Below are 23,293 nucleotides of genomic sequence, written 5' to 3' on the forward strand. Positions count from 1 at the left end.
CGAACCCGGAGCCGCCGGGTGACAGGCGGACGCGTTGCCCCCTACACCGCAGGGCAGGACTCTTTTAGGTATTACATTGCATTACATATAAATCCATTCGACTGAAGTCCGACTTGTTGGCTGAATGGTAAGCGTACTGGCCTTAGGCTCAGAGGGTCCCGCGTTCGATTCCCGGCCGGGTCGGGGATTTTAACCTTCATTGGTTAATTCCAATGGCCCGGGGGCTGGGTGTTTGTGCTGTCCCCAACATCCCTGCAACTCACACACCACACATAACACTGTCCTCCACCATAATAACACGCAGTTACCTACACATGGCAGATGCCGCCCACCCTCATCGGAGGGTCTGCCTTACAAGGGCTGCACTCGGCTAGAAATAGCCACACGAAATTCAATTTATTTATTCGACTGAATGTTTCATGATTCTATTTTGCAAACATAATTTTAAAAACAGGTACATTTTAGGAATAAAATATATTTCTTTAACCTAATGAAAACTAACAGCGAGGATAGGAATTTTGCCGGCAGCCGAAGTCTGTCGCACTCACCTGGGACAATCATTAATTACTGATAGATGAAATGAAATGAAATGAAATGATAATGGGGAGTGTTGCTGGAATGAAAGATGACAGGGGAAACCGGAGTACCCGGAGAAAATCCTGTCCCGCCTCCGCTTTGTTCTGCACAAATCTCACATGGAGTGACCGAGATTTCAACCCTGGAACTCAGTGGTGAGAGGCCGGCGCGCTGCCGCCTGAGCCGCGGAGGCTCTGCTTTAACCTAACAAAATTTGTAAAATAAATATGGCCATATAATTAATTGTAACATACTTCTTTATTAAAACGTAATGTTAAAATATGTTAGTATGTTATGTGGTGTGCCACAAAAAGTCGTGTTCGTGTGTCACCTAGTGGTGTCATACGCACCATCCCTGCTCAAGGGAGATATTTCTGAGTTATTGACCAAAGCAAGCAACAGGCTGACAAGCATGGTATAGACATTTTCAGTTTGAGGTGATTTTGCCATTCCAAGTAACCATTTTTGTTGAAACAAACAGCATAGATTACAGAAACTTATTGTACGCTTGTAAGGTGTATACTAAGGAAATGTTAACATTGCACTAGGCAGAAAATGCATGTACAGAGTCTCTCATATAAACTCAGACCGAAAACACAGTGTTTGCACTCTGCGCTACGGCAGCTGCCTCAGCCGAACTTATGTAACGCGCGGCCGCCCTGCTTTAAGCGTGTATACAATCTTATATGAAATCATACCTTAAAAAAGTTTCTGGAAGTGTCGTCCTTCCTGGGTTATTCAGGCATTGTATCTGGTAACCACATTCTGGTCGATACGAGTGAGTTCTTCCACTGTAATGTTTCTGATTTCATTTGTAATGTTTTCTTTCAGTTCCTCCAATGTGTGAGGATTTGTTCGATATACTTTTTCTTCCAGTTTACCCCACATGTAAAAATCACACAGTTAGATCTGGGGAACGAGGGGGAAATAGACTCTCCCGAGACTGTAAGAAGGGAATCTTCTGCTGTATGAGCAGCGCCATTTTTCTGCACACCAATAGCGAGAATTATGACTGTTCACACGATCATTAAGATGAAACCAGAACTTTTACATACGAAAATACCGTGTTGCAATGATATCTGTCTCACCATGTTAATAGCTGAGAATCAGACTGGCGACTCATGCTTGCCAGGTCGAACACGTGCAGGCTGCTTGCAAGGTCAAGAACTATGCGCGCTCCTCCCATACTGCAGCTGCCGTAGCGCAGAGTACTAACACCGTGCGTTCGGTCAGGGTTGATATGAGAGACCCTGTATATGGTACTGTACAATAGGATTCAAAAGTTGTGAAAACTAATGTACAAGAAGGCTAGGTATGAAGATAGAATTTATTAATTTTCTGCCTTCCCAGAATTTGACTTGTTTTGATCTATCAGTTCAATACAGACTGCATTTTCTCACCGTTTGCAAAACTGAGGCTATTAATTCTAGATTTATCAAGCGTGATTTATCCCACTAATGCTAACCTGGCCTGGTCCTAGGTTTACTCGAAGAAGGTATTATCAGATTTGTAAAACCTTAACTGCAGAGATGTAGAAGAAGTAACAGCCGAGGATGAATCCCAGAAAAGCCAACGAATAGGTAAGTAATACAATCCTACTTCGAAATGTATATAGGGTGGTCGGAAACAACATGAACCCCGTATATGGGCCTTAGAGGATTGGTCATACTGATAAATGATTTGAAAAAATAATTCGATATATCGCGCCGATGTCATTTTATCAGCAGCTGAATTGACTCGTTGGCTGAATGGTCAGCGTACTGGCCTTCGGTTCAGAGGGTCCCGGGTTCGATTCTCGGCCGGGTCGGCGATTTTAATCTTCATTGGTTACTTCCAGTGGCCCGGAGGCTGGGTGTTTGTGCTGTCCCCAACATCCCTGCAACTCACACACCACACATAACACTATCCTCCACCACAATAACACGCAGTTACCTATACATGGCAGATGTCGCCCACCCTCATCGGAGGGTCTGCCTTACAAGGACTGCACCCGGCTAGAAATAGGCAAACGAAATTATTATTAGCAGCTGAATTTAGCCAGTCAGATCGCTTCGCGGGCGAATTCAAATGGGCTTTGGGAGGCGCTGTTGCGAAATCTGCACTTGGCTCAAGACCGTCTTGAGAGCCATGCCGAGAAATCTACATCAAACATAAACAATCCGTGGCTTTCAGTCGGTATCACCCCAGGTCGGCTGTGGCGCGATCCTGTCAGCTCGGACGTCCATGTTTAAATTCCTTCCTGGCCCAAGTTTCTTTCTTTGATTGGTGCCCTCAAGCCAGTCTTAAACTATGAGCAGATTTAGCAACACCGCTTCACAAAGCCCATTTGAATTCGCCTACGAAGCGATCCGACAGGTAAAAAAAAAACGAAAAAAAACCGAAATGGCGTATGGATTTTAGTGCCGGGTTGTGTCCGAGGACTTCGGCTCGCCTGGTGCAGGTCTTTTGATTTGACTCCCATAGGCGACCTGTGCGTCATGATGAGGATGAAATGATGATGAAGACGGCACATACACCCAGTCCCCGTGCCAGTGGAATTAACAATTATGGTTAAAATTCTCGACCCTGCCGGGAATCGTGACCAAAAGCCAGCGCGCTAACCATTTAGCCATGGAGCCGGACATCTGACTGGTTAATGACAACGGTGCAAGATAACGAGTTATTTTTCAAAGCATTTATCAGTAAGACCAACCCATAACGTTCATATACCCGGTTCACGTTGTTTCCGATCATCTTGTATAAATTTCGATGCAGAATTATATTACTTACTTTCTGGATGATTCATCCTCGGAGATTACTTCATCACTGCAGTTCAAATCCGTATTATTACTTAGTATAGGTATATGTTTACCGGAAAAGTTTAGAATACCTCAGTTCAAGCATTACGGTATGTTATTGACCGTTGAAATATTCGCGACGTAATTTCAACTACACCAACATCTGAGGGCAGCCCTGTGATGATCATATTTCCTGAGTCCGAATTCGGGACAGATGAATAGTTCATTTTAGATGTCCGGCAACAGACCCTCCCCGCACACTCTGTGTACTCGTTGGGATAGCGATACGGACTGATATAAAACACGCTTCTGTATAGAACAGTTGTCTTGTGAGCTCATAGGTTAGTCTCAAAAGGGAGGTTTTTTCCAGGAAGAGAAGTTTTTTTTTTTTACAATTGGTTTTACGTCGCATCGACACAGATAGATCTTACGGTGACAATGGGATATGAAAGCCCTAGGAGTGGGAAGGTAGCGGTCATGGCCTTAATTAAGGTACATCCCCTGCATTTGCCTGGTGTGAAAATGGGAAACCCGGAAAAACACAGAAAACCATCTTCAGGGCTGCCGAGAAATAGGGGTTCGAATGCACTATCTCCTGGATGCAAGCTCACAGATGTGCGCCCCTAACCTAACCTTTTAAAAAATACGTGGCTTTCACGCTTTCTAGTGTAGCTAGGTTATCCTTCGACAGGTGTTCCCAGATAATGTCTAAGGCGTATGTCATGATAGGGTCTTTTGGTACGTAGACTTTTTTCTCTTAGCAGCGCTCTGCCATCTGTTGAATATATTTGGAAGCTGGGAAAGGTTAGAGAATCAAAGTGTATCTAGCAGGGAATAGTATTCTTCCGTAATCAGAGGAAGTGTATACTCTCTGGTTCGACAGGTAGTAATCAAACATGGCTGCATTACTAAGGATGAAAATCACAAATATCAGAATAAATTAAAGTGTTAGTCGCTTAGCAACCAGCTAAGTAGGGAAAATATTGCGGGTTAGGGTAAGCCTTCGCCTGCATTTTTTGGAGTGATCATTTAATGATTTGATTTTATGATTGCTCAAATTTGGATAAACTATTATTCATCAACAGGTCATTCCGGAGAGAATAAAACAAAAATGAAGCAAATCGGTCCAGTAGAACGGACGGACGGAATTGCCAAAGCAACATATAGATAATCTTTGCAGTATTAATAGCAACATGTTAGAACCTATGAGGGTCAAAAATTCGAAATTTTGAACTAATGACGCTTTCTTTATATTGTGTGACAATTTGAATTTTGTAGCGAAATGGGAAGAAAATTTCAAATTACATTTGTTGCTGCGTGAATACAGCCACCCAGTTACGAACTTTAAACGGCGTTTTCCTGAGCTTTCGATTTTTCACCACGTAGGTAGACAATCGTCTGAAACTAAACGTTACCGAGCTCGATAGCTGCAGTCGCTTAAGTGCGGCCAGTATCCAGTATTCGGGAGATAGTAGGTTCGAACCCCACTGTCGGCAGCCCTGAAGATGGTTTTCCGTGGTTTCCCATTTTCACACCAGGCAAATGCTGGGGCTGTACCTTAATTAAGGCCACGGCCGCTTCCTTCCCATTCCCAGCCCTTCCCTGTCCCATCGTCGCCATAAGACCTATCTGTGTCGGTGCGACGTAAAGCAACTAGCAAAAAAAAAAAAAAAAAAAACTAAACTTTCCAGTGCTTTGAGATTCGCACTCATTTTAGATAATGAGGTAGTAGATGATTTTGTGAAGAACTGTTTGTTTATTCAATCATAGATATTATACGAGGGTCATCCAATAAATAAGTTTCCCTATTTAACAAACAATACAAGCGGGTTATTTACACCTGTGAAATATTTTATTTTCATTCTACAACTCGTAGTCATCATTTCTGTCCAAACGCTTTTGGTATCATGGCAGCTGTTTTTTATACCTTCGCCATACCAGGTCGGGTTCTGTCTCCGCAGCCAGCGGTTCACCTCCGCTTCCACCTCTTCATCAGTCGCAATTCGCTTGCCTCCAAGGTGCAACTTGAGTTGTGGAAAGAGATGGAAATCACGCGGAGCAAGCTCCGCAGAACAAGGTGCATGGGGGAAAAAGGTCCTATTCGAAGTTCTGCAGCAAATCTTGGATCCTTTTGAGCTGAATGGAGGCGCGCATTGCCATGAAAGAGCAACATTTTCCGACATAGAAGGCCGAACGTTTTCGTTTGATTGTAGCTGTGAACTTCGTAAGGACCGTGCAGTAACTCTCGGCTGTGACCGTAGAGCGTGCGGACAGGTAGTCAACCATTAGAACACAATTACAGTCCCAAAAGACAGTAGCCATAACTTTTCCCGCAGAGGCTCAGGTCTTGGCCTTTTTTGGTGCACGTATGCTAGGTTTCTTCCATACCATGCTTTGTCGTTTTGTTTCTGGAGTTGAATGATGCACCCAGCTTTCATCTCCAGTGACAATGCGGGAAAACAGTTACCTCGCTTTCTTTGAAGCATTTGCTGGAAAGCTCGGGCCGTCTCGATCCGTGAGCATCAGTAAGCAAATGTGGGACCCATCTTGCACAGACTTTTCGATACTGCAAGACATCTGACAGGATCGTCGCAATAGAGGAGCGTCAATTTTCTATACCAGGAGGCAGTCCATTCATTGTATCATCAATGCTGACGCGTTGATCTTCGTCCACCATAATCCGAACTGCAACAGTGGCTGCATTGCCTGCTGCGCTCTTCATCATGCACATTTTGCCATGAACGCCAGCGGCGAACCATTTGGATGCTCATGCATCCCGCACCATAAACACACACTAAATGGCGATGAATATTGGTAACCGTTTCATATTTCTCCGCGAAAAATCGAATAACAGAACGGAGTACACAAGCGGACATGCTTTTAAGTGGTAGCTCCATGGCATCTGGCGCCGTACTGGCGAACGCGGAGCAAGCACGTGCTGTTGAAGGTCAAGCGTAGCCCCCATACCCCAATGAACGTTCCTACAGTACCAACTTAATTTTAAAACATGTGGTTTGGTTTGCAGAGAAAATAATAGAGAAACTTATTTATTGGATGGCCTTCGTAATATTTTACTTTATTTCCCAGTTTCCAAAATTAAAATCATCGCAGAAATTTTATTTTGACATATGTTTTCACAATTCTTGATAAATTTTAATAAAGTATAGTTATGCACCATCCAATTCTGCAAAATATCGGTCTGATACCGTCAGTAGCTGTAATATACAGATGAACAATCAAAAATAAGCGCATCTCTGAAGACCTGAAATACCTGCAACAATAAGTTTTATTGTAACAATAAGTTACGGGTGAAACGTTCACCACACATTTCTTATATGTAGAAGAAGAAAATGTGTTATATGGACAAGGGTCATGAAACGATGTATTCCCATGGGAGAACTGAGAACACAACATACCAGCATAACACATGAAACTTTCTTACATGAAATGTTCAAAATGCCTTCCGTAAGTATTGATACATGCATGAGCAATACTCCAGGGATACATCAACGCATTCGGGATGGAATACGACAGCGGGTTGATGCATGCATCAATGCAAACGGACTGCATTTTGAACATTTCATGTGGTATGCTGGTAGATTCCGTTTCTCTATGTTACACGACATTAATGTGATATGTAAAGTTGTAGAAAATTAGTTCTAACACGGAAATAAAGAGTTCATGGACCAATGTCAATGTAACATATTTTCTTCTACGTGTGAGGAATGCGTCCTGAAAGCTTGCAGTTCCTTAACTTATTGTTACACCTTGAAAAAGGAAGTCCACTTCGGCTATGTGCGGTCAGCTGGATGTGTTTTTTCATCTCGGCCCTTAGATCCCACTCATGGCCTTTCTTGCCTTATTGTTACACCTTGAAAAAGGAAGTCCACTTAGGCTATGTACGGTCAGCTGGATGTGTTTTACATCTCGGCCCTTAGATCCCACTCATGGCCTTCCTTACCTTATTGTTACACCTTGAAAAAGGAAGTCAACTTCAGCTATGTTGGGTCAGCTGGATGTGTTTGCATCTCGGCCCTTAGATCCCACTCATGGCCTTCCTTACCTTATTGTTACACCTTGAAAAAGGAAGTCCACTTCGGCTATTTACGGTCAGCTGGATGTGTTTTGTATTTCGGCTCTTAGATCCCACTCATGGGCTTCCTTAACTTATTTTTACACCTTGTAAAAGGAAGTCCACTTCGGCTATGTACGGTCAGCTGGATGTGTTTTGTAATCTCGGCCCTTAGATCTCACTCATTGCGTCAAGTCTCTCTCACTCTATCTTCTCCCTTCTCTCTCCTCTTGATAAGCACTTGCTTACTGCACTGTGATATTATAACCGCATGGCACGCTCCCATGTAGCGCAGTGGGTCAGGTGTAGGCTAAAAGTTCGTGTCTGTATTAACAGCTAATATTCGATTCCCAGCGAGAGCATTCTTTTCCGAATGAATACACCGTGATGACACCAGGCAACGAACACACCAAGTTTGGCCGAGTTAACTTCGATACTAAACGCTTCACTACATTCTGACATGGCAAATTATTCTCACGTGGTGTCCGTAGAGCAAGTGCGGACTCTCATCCAACACGGCAACTTTAGCGTGGGTGAGGCAGCGATTCGATGCGGCGTTTCGCCTAGAGCTGCTCAGAGGTGGATACAGCATTGGCAGGTATCAAGAGAAATCGGACGTCTACCGGGCACTGGTTTAAAGCGGGTTTCTACTAGGGATAGAAGCCAAAAGGTTACTTGAAACTTCGCAGAAAAACCCATTCTTAAACTCGGAGGAGCTCATGTATATGACCAATTTTCCTGGACGTCCATACACAGTCCGTAAACGATTACGAGAAACCGGACTCCATTGCAGAAAAGGTGCCTCGAAGAAGTCTATCACCGATGAACAGATGGTCGATCGATGCGCCTTTGCCGAAATGGAGTTAAATCGTGATCGGGACCATGTGATCCCCGACGAGACTTCTTTCAGTTCAGTGGATATTGGGCCAGTTTATATTTACAGGCCACGGGGAACCCGATACGACAAAAGAGTGTTCACCGCAGTGGCCGCATATCTGTGTCGTGTTAGGGTTGATATCGTCTGATGGGGCTGGAGTGCTTCATCGGATAGATTGAATGTGAGAGAGTGCTACCCAGATGTGGGGATCGAGTTCGTGCAAGACAACTCTCCGATCCACACGTGCGGTCGTGTTAGGGCTGGTTTTCCGAGCAAGACTCCATTGAACTGTTCTGTTGGGCCCCTCGAGCTCCAGACTTGAACCCCATCGAGCATGTATGGGCAAGGCAGAAACGCCATATAAATAAACATTAACCTCACCTACCCCCGCATTCGTATGATGCTTTGTGGGGCATTACGTTGGACGCATGGGAGGAGATTGCCCTTGGCAAGGAATACTTTAGGAAGCTTGCTGAGTCAATGCCATGACGGCTGTATAAGTTGTTCAAGCTGATGGATACTGGACAAGGTATTAAGTCATTCTCTAAATAGTCCTTTTCTGGACAATAATTAAATGCCATATTTCGCAATCAATAGAAATACACGTATTTAGTTAACGCAATACCGTACATTAAAAGTAAAAAAATGTAATGCGTACAGTAGTATTCGAACCACGGTTCTCATCTTGACAGCTGCGTACACTTCCTCAGAGTGCTAGCTGGCACTCTTACGAGCATGCTTAATGTTGGAATGTTACATCACCCCGCTGTGCATCCCGCGTAGCATATACAGGGTGAACAACAAATGCCGCACGTGGAGGTCGGCATGCGGTTCCTCGTTGAAATTCACTACAAAATGTTATCTTGCAAAACCTAGTCCCACCAATATTTGTAATAGTAATCCGAGTTAAGAAACGAAGTCCTGGCAACGCTGTAACGGCGTACAGCGTGGCCGACCACAGGTCGCATAAACTCGGCGCTCTGCCAGAGCTGTCTCATTAGCTCAGTGACACGAGGTAATGCCATAAATGCCGGTTGTGCGGACACGGTGATGTTCGAGTCGCGTTCGCGCCAATTTTTTTCAGTTAATGTATCAAATTGTATGCAATGTACACCTCCACTATGCAATACACTAATATTCTGTCGTACCGTTACAGTTACCTTTATTTAAACATTCAAACATAACATGAACTTCTTACAGACGTAAACGACCACTTTGTTTCGTCCATGGCACAAATAAACCCAATACGTAGAACATAATAGTTGATACAGTAACATCGTCTCTATCCAAGGCAGTACAAGGAAACACAGTACAATACAGCAGGTAGGCTACACTGGATTGCCCATTGTGCTACGCACAATAATTCCATAGTGTACGTGTGGCGTCCGGTCTTCTCTTCACAGAGTCTGCACGTACACTTACGAGCAACGCTCACTGCACAGCAGATGCTCAAAGCGACCACCTTGCATTTGCAAACACCTCGCCACTCGCTGGAGCATGGTTTGCCGGACCCTACGCAACACACCTGAATCCACCATTGCCGATGCAGCATGCATGCGAGCTATTAGGTCTTGTGCATCCATTGGTGGAGTACTATAAACATTTTCCTTTAAGAGTCCCCGCAAATAAAAATCTAGTGGATTAAGGTCCGGGGAACGTGGAGGCCAGAACATTGGACCTCCACGACCAATCCACTTCCCTGGAAACGCTTCATTTAACCAGTTACGCACAGTAATTCCAAAGTGTGGCGGTGCACCATCATGCTGAATCCATAGATGTCGCCGAACACCAAGTGGAACGTTTTCTAAAGCGTCAGGCAAAGTATTGCCCAGAAAAGTACGATAGCGGGGCGCATTCAACTTGTCCGGCAATAGGTAAGGGCCTAAAATCACTTCTCCCATGATTCCAGCCCACAGGTTTATGCCAAAGCGTGCCTAAAAGCCACGTTCACGGGTGACATGTGGGTTGTGGTCAGACCAATAATGGCTGTTGTGATGGTTGAAAATACCTTCCCGAGTGAAGCTACATTCGTCACCCTATATCACATTCTTTATAAAATGTTCGTTATCTTCAACTTGTTGCAAAAACCATTCACAGAGCTGCACTCGTTGAATGTGGTCTTCTGGCCGCTGGTGTTAACGTGTAATGATATGGATGCAGTTTTTCGTCGTGCAACACGTCAACAACCAGTGTTTGAGATACCTGGAACTGCCTTGCAATATCACAGGTGATTGATGAACGGCTTCAAGAATGTCGTCCTCTGTTTGTGGAGTACGTCTAGTCTTTGGACGACCTCTGTCCACTACTGTGGACGAAGATTGCCGGTTTCCTGCAGGCGTTGTTCAAGGCGATGAAAAATATTCTAATCGGGATGGCGCCTTTGAGGGTACCGTGCTGCATACACACGAGCAACAGCAGAAGCTTGGTTATCGGATGCACCCAACACTAAAAGCATATCGACGTATTCGCCGTTTGTGTACTCCATCATGCACTTGGCAGGACCAGTTCTGGTTGTGCACTGCGTGGTTAGTCGACTCATGCATTCAGTTGAATGGATCACACTGTCATGTGTTCGACTATTATCATGTGACAACGGAATGTCATGCTTACAAACGCAGTTACACGACGGGAACTAGGGACCTGACGTCACACACACACAAAAGAAAAAAAAGCAACCTGACGTAGATTCGAGCCGTAGCTCCATGGTGCATGCGGGTTTGATAACCCAGCCATCTACTCTGTGAGCTGCGATGGCGGGTACGGTAGAGCGGGATGATGCACGTTTCTCTATTACATTCCGATGTGCTACAGGATGTGACAGTGTTACCAGATTCTCGTTTTCGACTTGTTTTCCAACAGCACCAGATCCGATTTGTCTATAGAAACTTTTGCCTTGCAATGGGATGAGGGATCGCATGCCGACCTCCAAGTGCGGCATTTTTTGTTCACCCTGTATACACCTCTATAACAGTCCTCTGGGAGACCAGTCATAATAAAACTAAGCGCTCATTGCAAGCATTCAGAGTGGAAATGAAAAGACTGTTGGTATAGTGCAGTCACACAAAAGAGCAACGGAGACCAGTTAAAAGTAAATGCCGATATAGACCTACTTGGGGACAAAACATGATGGCCTCAGTTACTGGAAGTGAGCTGCAAGTCAGCAGTCAACCACATCCTGCACCCTGCTGAGTTAACGAGTTATAACTGATCCTTGTATGGTGTGGAGACGTTGCCAAACCACTTTCTTCCACACTCTCTTCAGTCTTTACCCTTTCATCGTGTTGAGTGCAGTAGACGATTTGGCGACTCCGGCTACAATAGACGTGGTAAATCTTTCGAACGGACCACTGAAAGTCAGTGTCGAGGAAACGTCGCCAGTTTAGCCCATTTCTTCACTAGATAGTGCATTTACACAATCCAATTAACTTTCAGTCGTTATTTCCAATACATACAAGTGTTCTTTGAACAACACTATCTTGTAAATTGCAAATCTTATGGTTGTTTCATAGGAATATCATGCTATCAGGTTCTTTTCAAGACTCCTTATTTTTAATTAAACTGTTCACAGTAACTTGTGTAGGGTCCATATAGATTAGAAATGATTGAGCTTAGTGTTATTATTATTATTATTATTATTATTATTATTATTATTATTATTATTATTATTATTATTATGCCACCTGGGCGACTGCCCTAAATGCAGATCAGTATTGATTATTATTATTATTATTATTATTATTATTATTATTATTATTATTATTATTATTATATTGTTATTTGTTTTATGTCACTCCGACTCATGGAGGTCTTACAGCGACGACGAGATCGGACAGGGCTAGGAAGGAAGCGACCGCAGTCTTAATTAAGGCACAGCCCCGGCGTTCGCCTGGTATGAAAAATGGGAAACCACGGAAAACAGGGCTGCCGACAGTGGTTTTCGGCCCCATCTCCAGAATACAAACTAACAGATACATGGTTCGAACCGCACAGTCAACTCGCTCCGTGAAAGTGATGAATATCGTTACCATACATGTAGGCTATAGAAATGATGTAATGAAAAATTAAATAAGACTAACAAAAAAATTGTCAAAGATCTTTGGTAAAATATATTTTATCAAATATATGACGGTGTAATGGAGGGATATTTTAATAAAATGTCCTTTTATAAAATTTATTTGATAAAAGGTATAAGCATTGTGTTATCCTCTGCAAAAGATTTTACATGTTAAATCCAAAATGGCGGATCGTACGTCCAGTTGGAATGTTGCTACAACAAAACTGCTTATTTCTGAGTATGAAATGTTGTACAACACAAGACATCAGGAATATAAAAATAGAAATTTAAGCAGCAAGTGTATTTAAACATAGCTGAGGTGATAAATACTGTACAGGAAGGATGCACAGTTTTGGACGCGAAAAAGAAACTGAATGCATTACGGTACGTAGCCAGTATTTGGCTAAAAATTGAAATTTTTACATTAGGCCTATACATTATATTTCTTCCAATTCATTTTATTTTGATTATTGTAAGCAACTTCTTTTATTTTCTGATAGGCCACGTTACATAACCTAAAATCATGAAGGTTTTAAACATGTAGTAAGAACAATCAGACAGATGTAGAACTTGTGGTGTACTCTCCTGTGATGGTTAAATTTAAACCATACCGGTACATTTTATGAACATTTTTGTCATTACAATATACGGAGGGCACTAGGAAAGTTTTGTAATGTTAGTGAACGCTTTACACTTTTTCAAAATAATTTCCATCACACTCAATACACTTCTCCATACGTCGAAACCAGTCACTGAACCAACTCTGCCACTTTTCTTCGGTTACATTTTCACACTCTTGATCCCATGCTGCCAGAAGCTCCTCGTCGGACGCAAAACGCCGCCCTTTTTAGCTTAATCTTCACTTCTGGGAACAGTGCGAAGTCACATGGGGCAAGATCAGGACTGTATGGAGAGTGATCAAGCACAGTCAACCCTGATCTGGCAAGAAAATCCATTGCTACATTAGCACGATGTGCTGGAGCATTGTCGTGTTGCAAGAGCCAAGTGTTGAGCCGTGACCTTGGACGGAGCTGCTTGAGAGCCAGGATGACCTGAGGCAGACAAGTCTATTGTACCACTTAGCAGTAACTGTCCTTTGTGTTTTTAGCACAACCCGAGTCAGGATGCCCCGTTTAGTGAAGAATACTGCAATCATCCTTTTCTTCACTGACCTTGACTTTCGCACAGTCACAGGAGTACCCTCATCTTCAAACAGCCACACCTTGTTCTGGGATTGTGTTGGGACATCGTAATAATGAAGCCAAGTTTCTTCACCTGTAACGATGCTATTGACGTTACGCGAAGTTCCATTTTCAAACTGTTTTTGCATTTTCGGCACCATTTCACTCGATGTGCCCTTTGTTCCTCTGAAAGTGAATGGGACACCCAAAGGGAACAAACCTTTCTAACATGGAGATCGTCGTGTAGAATTGAATGAATAGCTGGTGCAGGGATGTGGAGGGTCTCTTCTACCTGCCAATATGTCAACTGCCTCTCTTGCTGCAACATTTTCCTCACAGCTTCAATGTTTTCCTCAGTCACTGATTCAGACAATCGCCCAAAACGAGGATCGTCTACAACCCCAAAATTTCCCCTCTGGAACTCTTTGTATCAGCGGAAAGTTGTTGTCCGATGTGGACAGTCTTTCCCCAGCATAGGAGTCATTCCTCCAGGTGGTGGTCAACAGTTAATCCACGAACAAAACTGTAGCAGATAATTGCGCGATATTCACCTTTAGACCGTACTGACATCTTAACTTGCTTTCAATCCCACTGCTTGGTAACAACTGGTGTGAAGGTCGCGCCATGCTGTCTTCTAGACCGGTTTTCACCCCTCTTTTCATCCCTCACCATAACTGGGGTGTCCAGCCAACCGCTTTTGCGTATTGCAAAACTTTCCTAGTGTCCTTTATAAGTAAAGATAATCGTAGCCAAACATGCACTTCCTTCATCAATTTCTGCTGAACGATGATAATATATTTTTATGTAGTATAATGGTGCAATGGCAGTATGTTATAATATTTTATAAAAGTTAACTTGCACACAATCATTTCCAAAAGATTGACCTTTTTTTTTTTTTTTGACAGTGTAGTACCAGCCTAGGCAAAAGTACAGACAACAGGAAAAGTTCGGAAAAACAATTGGAAATGTGTCGGGCATTAAATATTAATCTATGTCCTCAGTTACCGTACACAAACGTTTTTATTTGACGCAAGTTAGGCTGCCTGTGTGCCAGTTTCGACGTACTGAGAAACCAGAACTCTGATGAGTTTTAATTAATTTTATCGTGTAGACACCGAATGTGTTACCTGATATCTATAACTCGCCGATATCATACGAATGGACTGCCGAATTGACTTCTCTCCGTTGCTGAAATATAGGCCTACTTCTGCCGGATTTTAACCCACTATATTGGAACCCTGAGAGCAAAACTCTACCATTGATCCTCAGAGGAAGTTTGTCGTGTGTTAATCGGAGTAGAAAATTTTGACATTAACTAAATATTGCTTAGGTATAAAAAAACATGTATACTGGTATACTGAAATATCCATCTCGAAAAATGATATAAGGCAGAACATTCCAACATCACTCAAATCCAAACATTATATACTTCAATACTAGAAAGTAAAATCTATTTTGGCTATAGGTAACTTTGCAAATTCATAATATATTATTCTAACAAATTAATTTTTATGTAGTGTTTATAAACATAACTCTATAAGTGCAAGTTGTAAATTAATGAAATTCAAGAGCAAACTATTAAACATGACACACAGATGATATAACTTTTAATATATACAAATATTTTCAGGTTATCAAGCCGCTATAATATTGTTAAATGTATCAAAGCTGCAAACGTCTTGTATAAGCATTGTAGTAAAGAAAAAACGAACAAGGTTTCCTCCATTTTTAAACAAATGACAGAATTATTTGTCTCACGCAGCATGCTCGCGACATAGCATGCGAAGCACACTAGACGGTGTGACTTAACCTTTCCACTTAACCCGTTAATTTGTAAATGGTACTGTTCTAAAAATGTTTTATTTTTTTATTCGATTAAATCTCTTTTATAAGTACAATTATAGCGTTTTTGTTTGCTGATGGAGATGGTTATTGCACAAAGAGGAAGTTCATCTGTGCGTCTTCGTAGTGTCACTATTAGTGCTATTGGCTGATGTCATCGGAGACCCGAGTTCGATTTCCGATACTGCCACCTATTTAAGAATAGCAGGTAGTGTGGTATGAGGTTAAAATAACACATGCCGCTCACGTCCATCGGGGGTGTATCTGAAAAGAGCTGCAACAGGCCTACCCATGATGATGATGATTATGATTATGATGACGATGAATGCATTGACCATTTGAAGATCGATGTCCTTTGCATTTTTGTACCCCTCAGGTGAGTGGAAAAGCTTCCTCTATGGATGTGTAGTAGTGTCTCAGCATCTGGATCTCAAGATCATTGGTTCAAATCCGGCAGAACTAGTCGGATTTTTGAAGGACGGAAATAAGTCCATTCGACACTCCATGCCGTACGATGTTGGTATGGAACAATTCTCTGCTGAGACGTTTCATGTTTACCTTAAAAAATTAATTAAAGTCAGCCAAAGATCGTCCAACAGAGAGATAAGCCCACCGGACAAAAAATTAGTCACCCTAATGCGCACGCACAGATGGACCGTTATGCCTGTACAGATGGCACAGCGAATGCCTCTACGTGAGCATAAGGCATTAGCTATCAGCGAGACATTGATGTTTCAACCGGACAGTGTACGTCAACATGGAAAGATATAAGGATGTGACAGAGTGGCAAAAAAGGGGCAATCGTATTTGGCCGTGCCCATGGCCATACGGTGCGTGAAGTTGCTGGGGTGGTTGGTGTTTCGCAGCGGACTGTTCAACGTGTCTACAAGGAGTAGTGTACTACACGTAGCCACGAAACATGACGTCAGAATTGTGATCGGTAAAACATCCTGGCTGAGAGGGACCGGAGAGGCGTTTCACGGTTTGTAAATCAAAATCGCTTCCAAACCCGACAGGAATTGCTGCAGTCAGTAAATGAAGGTCCATCCCAACCTGCTGGCGAGATAACAATACGACGAGAACTGCATGCAATGAACATTTGGAGTCGGTCACCTCGCAAGAGGCCACGTCTTCAATGGGATAGAAATCATCGAACGTGGACCGTTAGTGTTAGCTACTGAGTATATGATTCGAAGCAGTGTATCGATTCATTCAATTGTCCAAGTGAATCGATTCACAGGAACGGCGAGCTCACGGCACACGATTCAGCTGACTCGTAGCAGACAGTGCTGAGTGGCACACTCACGAATCAATGAGACACAATACACACGCGGCTCACTACCGGGACACTAGACATTGGCGGGGAGCCGAACTTCCGCTGCAGCGATACATATAGAGCCATAGCACACTGAAAGAATCGTATGCTATAACGGACTCTCGCGCTCAGCTCATTTGAAAATAATACCGAATTGCATTCACTGTCCTTAAGGGAGGTTTAAATAATACAGTAGATGGATTTATTTGCAGTGTTTAAAAGGTAGTCAAAACATAACTCCAAAGTACCTAGCTTGTAAGTAGGTAGGCTATTAGGTTATTCTACTTACCGTATTAGTTTAATCATTCAGTACTTTTATAACTAGTTGACATTCGACAATTAAATAAACTCAGCTCTCTAGCCTACTCGCCTGGCTGAGTAGCTCAGACGGTTGAGGCGCTGGCCTTCTGACCAACTTGGTAGGTTCGATCCTGGCTCAGTCCGGTGGTATTTGAAGGTGCTCAAATGCGTCAGCCTCGTGTAGGTAGATTTACTGGCACGTAAAAGAACTCCTGCGGGACACAATTCCGGCACTTCGGCGTCTCCGAAAACCGCAAAAGAGTAGTTAGTGGGACGTAAAACCAATAACATTATTATTATTATTATTATTATTATTATTATTATTATTAATATTAGTATTATTATTATTAACTACGTAAGTTCTGTGCTGAAATAAGCGTGTATAGTACTGCACAAGTACCTATTTATTTTTTCCTGCGTTTCAATTTTAACTTATTTATTTTGTGTTATGTACTTGCCGAGAATATAATGAAATTTCCAAGTTCTTTGATATCATTTAAGAAAAGACTACGCAAACAACTCATAAGGAATCTCCCACCTACGCGACAGCTCTAAATGCAGATCATTGATGCTTTTGTGTACAAATATTTTTCATCTAACTCTATATATTTATTTAATGGAGTTGTCACAGTGGGAGGAAGTCTTTGTAACATCAAAACTTGATGCGAAGAAGTAGCTGCAGGAGAAGCGTGAATCTGAAAGCAGCAAGCACTGAATGTTGTTGCTGCTGTCTTATCAGTACACACTACACAGCTGGAATAGGTTCGATGACTCTAATGAGCCGTGAATCGGCTCACTGTATCGATTCAGTAATGTGAACGGAATCAAATGAATCAAATATCCCACCACTAGACAGTAGCTGACTGGCGGAACGTAATGTGGTCTGACGTATAACGTTTTTGCCTGTATTCCAATGACGCATGTCGTCGTGTGCACCGAAGGCCAAATGAAGCATTTCACCCTGGATGTGTGCAAGGTCAGGTTCAAGCCGGAAGTGGGTCTGTCGTGCAGGGGCGATTTCTCCGAGCATGCTACGCTTGCTGCGCAAGCGCAATATTTTTCTAAATCAGGCGAGTTAAAAAAATTACAATATGTACCGTATCTGTAATAGATCTGCATTATACAAATCGCATGTTGCATTTATCTTGGCGAGTCCAGCGTGGCTTGCTCGTATCTTAGGAGCTTCAGCGGAGCTGTCGACACAGCGAGAAATGGATGCGCGCGCAGGTTTCTTCTCTCCAAGGCCGGTTGCAAGCTGTCACGTTTGTAATGTGTAGTTGGAAGCTCTGGTCTGAGAGCTACAGATCTACAATAGTGTGTTATGACAGTGAGTAGTGTACTGCAAGTTCCTGATCATCTATTCTGCATGATTTGACGTGCTGCAATGGGTTCCGAACCGTGCATTATTGACAGCCTGTTATCAAATCTATTTTCTCGGAGGAATATCCAAGAGAAAACAGACATTATTAGGAATGGTAGCCCCTGTCCGGCGCTGCCAGATTTAAAGACACAGCACAGGGAGAAAAACAGAGAATATGTACGTTCGTTCTCTGTATCTCAGCTATGTTGTCGATTGAAAAAGGATTGCTTACACAAATTAAATTACAGTCCTCTTTCTATGATGAAGTTATTGATGGTTTTGTAAAGAGAAGCCGCAGAGTAGAGTTTGTTTTCAAGTAGGAAGATCTAATAAATATTTGCAGTTTTTCTGTGTACATAGTTTGACGTTTACTTCTTTAAATTATATAATCACTGGCTTGTCATGATTTGTTAATAATTATAAAATTTGTCTGATTGTTATTCTTTTGGCCATTCTTGAAGGTGTGACGTAACCAGTTTGAATGCATGATTAAAATGTTCATGTGATTTAGCGGTTTTTGGGTTTATGAATTTCATTCATTCAGAACTATGCATGTCCCACCCCACCAACTTCCACGAATGGAAGAGCAAGCCTGACTTTCATGACCAGCATTCGCCCCTGCTGTCGTGTTTTGGGGGTGTTTTCCGTATCATGGATTGGGCCCGCTCACTGAGGTGACCACTAACATGAAACAGCATGTTTATTTAAACATTCTGGTTGATTAGGTGTTGCCTTCCAGTCAACATCTGCACGATGAGTATGCTATTGACATCCCTATTTTTCAAGATGACAACACCAATGTTCATCGGGCTGGACGCATATGTGAATGGTTTTATGAACACTACCCCACCCTAGTACATCTCGATTGGCCTGCAAAATCACCTGACTTGAACCCCATTGTAAATCTGTGGGATGTGATGGAACAACGGATAAAACGCCGACATCAGCACCCCCGTGAAACTGCGCGATAACATCCCAGCGAAAGCGAATGGTTTAACCTGGATGCGACGTACCTGCACAACCTTGCGGACTCACCGCCTAACCGAATCCAAGCGGTTATCAAGTCCAGAGGCGGAGTTGCGCGGTATTAAATGATGCTTGTAATGATTCCTCCAGGGATAACCTATTTTTTGTCCGGTGAGCTTATGTTTCTTTGTCTTCTGGTCGAGTAAGACGTAACGTCAAAACGACACGGGGCCAGCCTAGATAACATCAAATCGGAATGTCTCAACACGGCACCTGAAGACATACGATGATTATCATCATTAGTGAGTGGAAAGACCACAATGAAACTTAATTCAAGATAGGCAATAGAAGTACTACGTTTGAATATCGGATTTTCGAATTATATAACTTCCCACTCCTATCCTGAAGCAGACCATTAATCGATGGTAGAACATTTTTCAAGTCCCAGGTCATTTAAGACATCCTGATCCTGAATAATTATTATGCCACATTCATTTTCACAGACCTCGCTAAACACGAACTTCCAAGACAGTTCCTACTCACATCGGTACATGGATATATGCAGCTAAAATAAATAATTAATGAGTTAAACTTACCGAAAACTAAGTTTTAAAACTGCACAAACTTTAAAACTTTTTTTATTGAATCTGTTGATGCATTCATTATCGACTATTAGCGTTCAATAAGCTATGAACCTATGAAGTGTTCCCAAACTCGCCAACTAGTTATTTCACTGTTATTTCCTCTAATGTTACGGTACGTCGCACAAAAATACACACTAAGGAACATTCAAGGGATCAATAGCCTAACACATCCACACATCTCTTCCCCTTCAGCCTGTTCATAAAGTATTTATTTAAAAAGTTTATTGTTAATATTATTTAGTGTACAAATATGTTTGAAAGCAAAATGGAAATAAACAACAATCCTATAGAATCATTACACTCTGCTATGCACAAATATTATCTTCCAAAGGTGCGCACATCATCCTCCATTAGCAAGCTTCTCCTAAAAGGGAAAAAAGTACAAGTAAATATTATCAAATGTTATCTGCCATATTTGATGGACTTCGAAATATCGAGGCTTTAAAACTGGATTCAGGACAAGAAAACATCGTGCGAAGTAAGATGGACAGCTGTCTCCCTTTTGTGAAAGGTGCTCTTCCTGAACAGTGTTTAAAAAAATGTATAATAGGACCTGACTCAGCTCGGATCGATGCAATACATTCATATTAATTATACAGTATAATGGCAAAATAAATATAAAATAAACATACAGCAAGTAATACAGGTCCACATCTAACGCGCAAGAAGCGTCTTCATGTAGATAACAAAATTGCTCAGCAATCCCGTTTGGTCTACGCCAACATCTGTGCCCTACCAAGGTCTCCTTGGGTCGCACCATTCTATTATCGCATTCTTTGGCGATGTCAGTGACAACCAGTCTATTCAATGTTCCCTAATGTGACGTAATATTCACTTCTCTTTGACAGATGGCGCTCTCTGACCATCTGAAATTGTCAAAGCATTTCTCTCTCTCTCTCTCTCTCTCTCTCTCTCTCTCTCGACTGATTATTCTTTTGCTCTCTCTTGGAGAGGTAACAATGTCTGGTGTGGTAAGGATTGAGACGTTGGACCGCGGCGTGAAAATGTACGAATTTAAATGGTATTTTGTGTGGAATTACTGTCCGCCCTACTGGACTCCCTGCCTTGAGTCAATATTGATTGCAGACTTTTATGTATTTCGCTCTATTGCGAGCCATATATACATATTGATTTATATTTTGTGTGTTTTTGTTCTATACATGAGAACGGAAAGTGATACCGGTCAGTGTAACAGGTGTGCATGCATATGGCTTCGATTTGAGACCTCTGATTATTTTTCTCCGAATCTTCGGCAGGCTGAGCTTGGTCGATATTGTTATGGTTTGACGCTAATACTGTGCATTTCATGTTCACCTTTGAGTTAGGGTGATATGAATTCGACATGTGGCGTGAACTGTGTGAGATGGTAATAATTGTGACTGGATAAGCCTGGGCTATTTTGCGGCGATCCAGTGCCACAGTCTGGGATTTTGTTCAAGCTCAGGTGCCTGCGATCTTGTCTGTCGTGCTGTACGGGCGTGCTCGTGTCGTCTCTTGACACTAACATTGTGCTGGATTTGTTTCACCATGATCTCTATGCTGCGCGTGCGTGTGTGGATTGTTTGTGAAAATTTGTGTTATTTTCCGTCTCTCACGGGTGCTAGTTTAGCTCCACAGTTACTCCTTTATTAAATTTGCTCTCGACTTTAATAGTCTGATTAGTCGTTTATTTTAAAGATTTTCCTTTCTGTTTAGATGTGTCATTGTCAGGAACGCTTGTTGATCTCAGTAACTATGGCAACCTATCATCCTCCTTGCCTTTATTTTGTGTTTGCTGGTTTTGCCCTTTTGTTTTGCTCTCTGGGGATGCAGTCTCTATGGAGCCGATTGTTGCGGCCCGCGACTTTTGAAATGATGTTGGTAGCTCAAGTTTAGCATTACCGTAGGTCCCCTTTTTGCGTGATTTTTTTAAAAAGTGAGATGTGTTCTTTCACGCGAGACCAACTCTTTATTACGGAGAAAGGAATTCTTTATGTTGCGAACTAATTCGTTGTTCCGAGAAAGATTTAGTTTGATTGCTAATGTATTTATCAAGCTTCGTAACGTTATTACAGCAACCTTATTTATGTTTGTTAAAACGATGTGTGTGGTCAGAAGGAATGATGACTACGTGTACAACACTCTCTGTGACTGATTATGTAAGTACGTTGTTTTCTGCATCCCCTGTTTCTTTTGTTCTTTATTCATTTGCATTTTATGTGTGTTAATAAACCTTTTTCATTTGATTCAATCTTTCATTGGGGGTTCTTGCCTCTATTATCTCCTTCCTGTAATTTTAAGAGGTACGGGTTCAGTTCCGGGCAGTTTCTGGTCTGTTCCGACCGAGTCCTCAGAGCTGAGGTAAATAGGTATATATATATATGTGTGTGTGTGTGTTTCATGTTTGTCCGTGCGTGTCCGGTGGACATCTTTCCCTCGTTATTGTAGGGAGTGGAAGGATGAACGCTATGTTCTCTGCAAGAGACTGGAACGAGTGATACTACACATTAAATTTCATCCCGAATATTTAGGTACCTCCTTGGATCGTGCACTAACTTAGATCAGGTACAACTCCTCCAGCAAAAGAACGACACTTTTAATCTACACAAGAAAGATAAAAGGAGTGCCTCGGGTTAAATGGGAAGAGGAGCCATCAAATTCTGGTTGAAAAGAACAACAGCATCGTGACTGACATCACTGACGAACTCGGGGTCAGGAAGTCATGTACAGAAGGACTGTTCATCGACGATAGACCTGAATAACATGATGTGAAGGAGGCGAACACAGGTCCTGCCAATTTAAAGGACGAGGTGTGGCGTGTCATATGCCGAGAATGGCTAGGTCCCTGTGCCTGATTAAGTGCATGCAGAGATTCTCAAACTTCTGGACGACAAAGGAATCAGTACTCTGATACACCTTTTCAACAACGTCTACTCGACCGGAATAATCCCAGAAGATTGTCTCAGGTCCTCTTGTACCACTCTTCCAAAAAAACACAAATGCCAGAGGAAAATGTTAAGAATACAGAAGCATAAGACTAATAAGCCATATCCTTAAGATATTCTTGATTATTCACGGCAGAATCCGCGCTAAATTCGAAGAAGTGATAACACGAACTCACTTCGGATTAAGGAATCGTCTCGGGACTAAAGATGGTATTTTCTGTACCGGTATGCAAGTGCTTGTCAGTAGTAGGGCAGTGGGGTTCCCAAGACCATAGCGTTAGCACCTTTTTCCTGCGTCAGCACCCGAAGTCTAGTAGTGTAGCAATGCAGGTTCCAATACAAGGTCATTAACACCTAGTATAGTACGTGTGCAATGTCGATTTGCGGATTTTGCATAAGAGAGCG

The sequence above is a fragment of the Anabrus simplex genome, chromosome 1 (genome assembly GCF_040414725.1).
Source record: "Anabrus simplex isolate iqAnaSimp1 chromosome 1, ASM4041472v1, whole genome shotgun sequence".
Lineage (NCBI taxonomy): Eukaryota > Metazoa > Arthropoda > Insecta > Orthoptera > Tettigoniidae > Anabrus > Anabrus simplex.